The following is an 8,212-nucleotide window of genomic DNA, read 5'->3' as shown; positions in this document are numbered from 1 at the left end:
AGGCGTTCTCATGGCACTGTTACAGCCAGTGTCGCAAGATATTTACGTGCTAGATGAGCTAAAGATTCATATGTCCCTTCATGCTTCAACCACCATTCCAGAGTAACTGCGTCCATACTGAAAATGGGTTCTGCATAACAGTCCAAAGCAGCATGGAGCAACGCATGTTCATTTTCATTATCTGAATCAGATGCCACCAGCAGAAGGTTCTTTTTCTTTTTTTGTGGTTCAAGTTCTGTAATTTCTGCATCAGAGTGTTGCTCTTTTAAGACTTCTGAAAGCATGCTCCACACCTCGTCCCAATCAGATTTTGGAATGAACTTCGGATTCTTAAACCTTGGGTCAAGTGCTGTAGCTATCTTTAGAAATCTCACACTGCTACCTTCTTTGCGTTTTGTCAAAGCTGCAGTGAAAGTGTTCTTAAAATGAACATGTGCTGGGTCATCACTGGAGACTGCTATAACATGAAATATATTGCAGAATGTGCGTAAAACAAAGCAGGGGTCATACAATTCTCCCCCAAGGAGTTCAGTCACAAATTTAATTAACACTTTTTTTTAAATGAGCATCATCCGCGTGGAAGAATGTCCTCTGGAATGATGGCCAAAGCATGAAGGGGCATACGAATGTTTAGCATATCTGGCACGTAAATACCTTGCAATGCCGGCTACAAAAGTGCCACACAAATACCTGTTCTCACTTTCTGGTGACATTGTAAATAAGAAGTGGGCAGCATTCTCTTGTAAATGTAAACAAACTTGTTTGTCTTAGCAGTTTGCTGAACAAGAAGTAGGACTGAGTGGACTACTTCTACCCACACTACAAGAAGGATGTGGAAAAATTGGAAAGAGTCCAGCAGAGGGCAACAAAAATGATTAGGGGGCTGGAGCACATGACTTAGAAGGAGAGGCTGAGGGAACTGGGATTGTTTAGTCTGCAGAAGAGAAGAATGGGGGGTGGGGGGGTTGATCGCTGCTTTCAGATACCTGGAGGGGGGTTCCAAAGAGGATGGATCTAGACTGTTCTCAGTGGTACCAGATAATAGAACAAGCAGTAATGGTCTCAAGTTGCAGTGGGGAGGTTTAGTTCTTTCATGCTGGCTACTCCGACAGAGGGGAGGTGGGTGGGTATTGGAATGGACATGAACCACACATCTCGAAGAACAACGGTTGCGAGAAGGTGAGTAACCGTTTTTTCTTCTTCGAGTGTTTGTTCATGTCAATTCCAATCAGGTGATTACCAAGCCCAAGTTCTGGAGGTGGGGTCGGAGTTGTCCACCGATTGGAGTTCTGCTCTTCCAAAGGCCGCATCATCTCTGGTCTGCTGGGTAATTGCATAATGCACAGCAAAACTATGTGTAGAGGACCACGTTGCTGCTCTGCATATTTCCTGAGTGGGAACCTGTACCAGGAACGCTGCTGAAGAAGTGTGTGCCCTGGTGGAGTGTGCTGTGAGAGGAGGGGCAGGTACCCCTGCCAGGTTGTAGCACTTTTGGATGCAGGACATGATCCATGATATTCGTTGGGAGGCAACTGGAAGACCTTTCATCCTGTTTGCCACGGCCACAAACAGTTGAATGGACTTTCGGAATGGCTTCATTCTCTTGATATAGAAGGCTAACACTCTGCAGACATCCAAAGAGTGAAGCCTCCGGTCCTTGCCGCTCGAGTGCGGCTTAGGATAGAACGCTGGGAGGAAGATGTCTTGGTTGATGTGAAACTGGGAGACAACCTTCAGGAGGAAAGCTGGATATGGCCTGAGCTGAACCTTGTCCTTGTAGAACACGGTGTAAGGAGGTTCTGATGTCAGGGCCTTGAGCTCAGACACCCTTCTGACTGAGGTTATCGCTACCAGAAACACCACCTTGTACAAGAGACAAAGCAGGGAGAAAGTTGCCAGTGGTTCAAAGGGCGGCCCCATCAGTCTGGAAAGGGCCAGATTGAGGTCCCAGGCTGGGACTGGCTCTCTGACATGCAGATATAGTCTGTCAAGACCTTTGTGGAAACAGCTAACCATAGGGTTGGCAAAGACTGACTGGCTCTCAGGACCTGGATGGAAGGCCAAGATAGCAGCCAAGTGAACCCTTATTGAAGACATGGACACCCCCTGCTGCTTGAGGTGGAGAAGGGAGTCCAATATATGCGGAATAGAGGTGAGTGTGGGTGACTAACTGTGTTGCGTCAACCAGATTGAGAATCTCTTCCACTTGGCCAGGCAGGTAGTCCTGGTGGAGGGCTTTCTACTGCCAAGGACGACTTGTCTGACCGGTCCAAACAGGAAAGCTCCATCGTGTTCAGCCATGGAGCTTCCATGATGTGAGGTGTAGCTACTCGAGGTTCGGGTGCTGGAGACGACTGTGATCCTGGGTTAATAAATCTGGGAAGAGCGGCAAGGTGACTGGGGCTTCCACAGACATTTCCAGGAATGATGTGTACCAGTGCTGGCGAGGCCACGCTGGAGCTATCAATATCACCAAAGCTTGTTCCCTCCATATTTTGAGGAGTACCTTGTGAATGGGCAGAAACGCGTAAAGGAGATGGCCTCCCCATGGGGGGAGGAACGCATCTGCAATGGAGCCCGGGCTGTGATTCACGAAGGAGCAAAAGTGCTGACACTTCCTGTTGTGTCATGTGGCGAACAGGTCTATCTGGGGAAAGCCCCACCGTTGGTGGATTGAGTTCATGACATCCAGGCATAAGGACCACTTGTGGCCATGGAAACACCTGCTGAGATAGTCCACCAACTCATTCTGTACCCCGTGGAGGTATGATGCTTGCACGTGTATTGAATGCTCTATGCAGAAATCACAATGTGAGGGCTTCCTGGCACAGGGGAGAGGAGTGTACACCCCCATTTCTTGATATAGAACATCACTGTGGTGTTGTCTGTCATTACTGATACACATTTCCCTGATAAGTGGGTTCGGAAATTCTGGCATGCCAGGTGCACTGTTCTCAGCTCTCTGACATTGAGCGAGCTCCACTTGAGACCAGAGGCCTTGAGTTCTGAGGTCTCCCAGATGTGCTCCCCAGCCCAGTGCTGACGCATTCATCACTAGCGGGAGAGAGTTAGCTCAGGGCTTGTGAAGGGGACCCCTGCACATACTACATGAGGGTCGAGACACCACCGGAGGGAGTCAAGGACCTGGCGACGCTGGGTTACAATCCTGTCCAACCTGTCCCGGACTGATCAATACACAGACATTAGCACAACTGAAGAGGTCGAAGTCTGAGTCTGGCATGCTACACCACACAGGTACAAGTGGCCATGTGTCCTAGAAGTTTCAGGCAATTCCCTGCGGTGGTGGTGGTGAACTGCCCAAGACCTTGAATGATGTTGCCAAGGGCCCGAAACCTCATTTCCAGGAGGTATGCCCTGGCCTGTGTATAGTCCAGTACCACCCCTATAAATTCTATCCACTGAATGGGGACAGTGTAGATTTCCCCACGTTCAGGAGAAGGCCCAGTTCATCGAACATCATTCTTATGAAGTCAACTTGTACCTCCACTTGAGCCTTGGAGTGGCCCTTGACAAGCCAATCGTCAAGGTATGGGAGCACCTGTACCTTCTGCCTGCGCAGGAATGAGGCCACGACTGCCATGCACTTGGTGAACACTCGAGGTGCCACTGAGAGGCTGAAGGGGAGGACTGTGAACCGATAGTGGTGGTTGTTCACCACAAACCTGAGGTACCTTCTGTGGGACAGAATGATTGCAATATGAAAATACGGATCCATCAAATCAAGGGTGGCATACCTGTCTCCGGGATCCAATGAATGGATGATGGAGGCCAAAGAAACCATGCAGAACTTGAGTTTCTTTATAAACTTGTTGAGTTCCCACAGGTCTAGGATGGGCCTGAGCCTGCCTTTGGCTTTCAGTATTAGGAAATATCAGGACTGGAAGCCCTTGCCCTTCTGCTCTTGAGGAACCTCTTCCACTGCCCCTAGTGATAAGAGTGAGTGCACCTTCCATACAAGGAGTTGCTTGTTAGAGGGGTCCCTGAAGAGGGACAGGAAAGGGGGGATGGAAGGGCGGGGGGTGGTGGACAGAATTGGATGGAGTATCCCCTCTCTCCCGTGCGGTGCCAAATCCTCTTTCAGACTGGGATGATGGTGCCAGGGCGCTCCACACCTAGCAGGAGGTGCTGGGCGTGGGGTCCCCCGATCCTGGGGCTGAGTGGGGCTGCAGAGCTGCTTCCATGAGCAGAAATTTAAGCCGCTGCTCCCTCTCTTTCCAAGTTCTAAGGCAAAACTCATGGCAGATTCTTCAATGGTCCTTTCGGTGACCCTCACCGAGGCAGCTTAAGCATGTGGTGTGTGGGTCACTTTCTGGCATGCACTCAGCGCAGACCTCACACATTTTGAACCCCGGGGACTGTGGCCTACCACGGCTCCAGGGAGTGCGGGGGGGGGGTGGGGAGAACCCCCACACGCTCTAACTCTAAACTACTAACTGCAGAAGAACTATAAACAAACTCAAAGGATAGAGGCGCTTGCTAAAACGAGCTATAGGACCTTCCAGCTAACCGTCACTGGTGTAAGAAGGAATTGAAGGGGTGGCAGGTCGGCTCTATATTGAGCACCATGGATGTGCAACCCCAAGGGGAGCCCAGGCCAACCCAACCGATGCTGCTATGGAGAAAATCTTCCAGCTGCCATGCAGTGCGCGCACACACACACACACACACACACCTGATTGGAACTGACACGAACAAGCACTCGAAGAAGAATGTGTTTTTATTTTATGGGGAGGTTTACTGTGAATGTAGCAGAACAATCAGCAGCTGGTTTAACCAAACTCTTTATTATTTCAGGTAGGGAGGAGCCGAAGACAGAGGACTTTATGGTGGCAGGGCTGGAGGCACATGGACAGGGGTTGCACATGGATTCTTAACTGGGAATTGGTCCTGCTTTGAGCAGGGGGTTGGACTAGATGACCTTCTGGGGTCCCTTCCAACCCTGATATTCTATGATTCTATGACAGGAGGGATTAGGAAACGAGGATGGCTAGCCTTGGATTGGTTGTTTGAGAAAAATCTTCATTGTAGTAGCCTGATGAGGGGTGTGGGGGAAGGGAAGTGGGGGACAAGTGACTACTTCCTGAGCTCAGAGCAGATTAATGTGTTGTTTCCAAAGACACACCCTGGAGGTTTGGAATTGATAGAACCTTGACCACAGAGGGAAAAGAAATGTGTGTCTTTCCAAGGGTTGACAACATGTGGATTCTAGGCTTTTCTTGAATCAGAAGGCTTGCAGGAATTTTCAGGATAGCAAGGAGTACATCATTTGTCACCGTATCTCAGTGGGTCATAGCTGAGAATGCCAGATTCAGAACAAAACTGCTAAGAAATAGGGTAGACTCACCCTGGACTGGTGGTTATTCTATCATACCAAACCAGTAACAAAAAGTAAACTTCTGTCTCACCACACTGGTTAGCAAGAAGTCAAAAATGCAGTCTCCTAAGGCATCTCAGCCCCTATTTCACCCACCAGGCACTAGATTTTATGATGAGTGGTTACTGAAAACCAGTTTCATCAAACAAAGGGTGGTTCTGATCTCAAGAGATCAGCCATAGAGCCAGGTCAATATATAACTCAGATCTTACCCAACAGTCACACTGCTGCCAATCCTTTAGTAACTAAAATCGAAAGGTTATTAATAAAGACGAGAGTTACAAATGGTTAATAGATCATATACATACAATAATGGCAATGTTCTTATATCAGGTTTGTATCAATGTTATAGACCGCTGGCTTGTAAAGTCACTGGTAACTTCCAAAAGATTGGAAGTTCTTCAGTCCACAGGCTCATTTTAGTTGTAAATCAGAACAGGAAAGAGGCACCATGGAGATGTCTCAAAGATCTTTTATACCCTCTGCCATGTGCTTGGAATTTTACTGTCCCAAACAAAGCCCACAGCCCCTATCTGTGGAAAGTTACTGGCACAAGATGGAGTCCAGGGTGACATGAGCATGTCACATGTCCTTACAAAGCTTGATGACTCACAGTTGATAGTCATTGGCTCCTTGGAGGCTAAAGAGGCTGCAGGAAGAGTTATCTGGGCAGAATGAGTTTTTTCTGTGGGCCCACTGTGAGAGTTAAATGTCTTGATGGGCTGTCAACTTGAATAGTCCATTCTCAATGTGCTGGCTATTCTGGATGTAAACTACCTTGTGGGTGTTATCCCAGAAACAAACACAATGGTGACATGGTTATATAGCCAACATTCATAACTGCAGATACAAAAATGACACATGCATATAAACAGGATAATCATAACTTTTCCATTGATACCTTACATGACATACTTTTGTACAAGATTTGTTGCAATTGTGGCAATATCACTGATATAAATCAGTGACTCTCAAACTTTTGTAATGGTGACCCCTTTCACATAGCAAGCCTCTGAGTGCAACCCCCCCATATAAATTAAAGACACTTGTTTATATTTAACACCATTATAAATGCTGGAGACAAAGTGGGATTTGGGGTAGAGGCTGACAGCTCGCGACTCCCCACATAATAACCTCATGACCCCTTGAGGAATGCAAACTGCAGGACATGATATATACAGCTGCCTAAATGACTACTAACTCCTACCAATAACATATCTTTTCCTGTTAAAAAAATCTTTTCTTTAAAAAATTTTTTTAAATTTTTTGTGATTAAAAAAACCAAAACACACACGCTAGGAAATTCAATCACAACAAACTACATAGGGTGGCATGTCATCCCCTCACAGAGCATTGAGCTGAGCAAAACTCAAACTTCTGAAAACCAGGAACAGCACAGTTAAGTTAGTAGTCAATCTTAACTCTACCCTCTTTCAGCAATGCCTCAGTACACTCCATTAATAAACATAGTTTTACTCTGACAAACGCAGTTGCTGAAATGTACAAGCTCTTCACCTCCTTTTACAAACCATACACTCTCACTCACACACTTCCCTCTATCCCCTTTGAGCAATGTCTCAATCACTGGTCCTTAGCACTATAAGATTCCGGACAGCCGCACACATTCACATTCACCCACTAATTAGCCAATTATTCAGAAAGAGTAACATGTACAATTTGTAAAAAGAAAAGGAGTACTTGTGGCACCTTAGAGACTAACCAATTTATTTGAGCATGAGCTTTCGTGAGCTACAGCTCACTTCACCGGATGCATACTGCGGAAACTGCAGAAGACATTATATACACAGAGACCATGAAACAATACCTCCTCCCCCCCCCCACTCTCCTGCTGGTAATAGCTTATCTAAAGTGATCATCAAGTTGGGCCATTTCCAGCACAAATCCAGGTTTTCTCACCCTCCGCCCCCCCCCTACACACACACACACACACAAACTCATTCTCCTGCTAATAGCAGCCCATCCAAAGTGACCACTCTCCTCACAATGTGTATGAAAATCAAGTTGGGCCATTTCCAGCACAAATACAGGTTTACACATTGTGAGGAGAGTGGTCACTTTGGATAAGCTATTACCAGCAGGAGAGTGAGTTTGTGCGTGTGGTTTTTGGAGGGGGGTGGGGGGGGTGAGAGAACCTGGATTTGTGCTGGAAATGGCCCACCTTGATTATCATATACATTTTAAAGAGAATGGTCACTTTGGATGGGCTATTACCAGCAGGAGAATGAGTTGGGGGGGGGGGGCGGAGGGTGAGAAAACCTGGATTTGTGCTGGAAATGGCCCAACTTGATGATCACTTTAGATAAGCTATTACCAGCAGGAGAGTGGGGGGGGGGAGGAGGTATTGTTTCATGGTCTCTGTGTATATAATGTCTTCTGCAGTTTCCACAGTATGCATCCGATGAAGTGAGCTGTAGCTCACGAAAGCTCATGCTCAAATAAATTGGTTAGTCTCTAAGGTGCCACAAGTACTCCTTTTCTTTTTGCGAATACAGACTAACACGGCTGTTACTCTGAAACATGTACAATTTAAGAATCACTTCGCAGCCATTTACAACTCCCTTTCCACTTATGCCCAGGATATCATCTCAACCTACACTCAAAGCAAGTGTGGGGCCCTTGCCTCTGGAACCATGGCCCTGCCCTGCCCTACCCCACCCCACCCCACCTGCCTGTGGCTCCACCCCATTTCACCCTTTGTGCTTGCAACCCACCCACAGCCCCACCCTGTTCCGTCCCTTCCTCTGTGGCCCCACCCATGGCCCTGCCCTCAGGGCTGCAGCAGGGAGTGAGAGTTCT

This window comes from Lepidochelys olivacea, assembly GCF_965140295.1.
Source record: "Lepidochelys olivacea isolate rLepOli2 genome assembly, chromosome: 1".
In the NCBI taxonomy this organism is placed as follows: Eukaryota; Metazoa; Chordata; order Testudines; family Cheloniidae; genus Lepidochelys; species Lepidochelys olivacea.
This window is presented reverse-complemented; position numbering follows the sequence as displayed.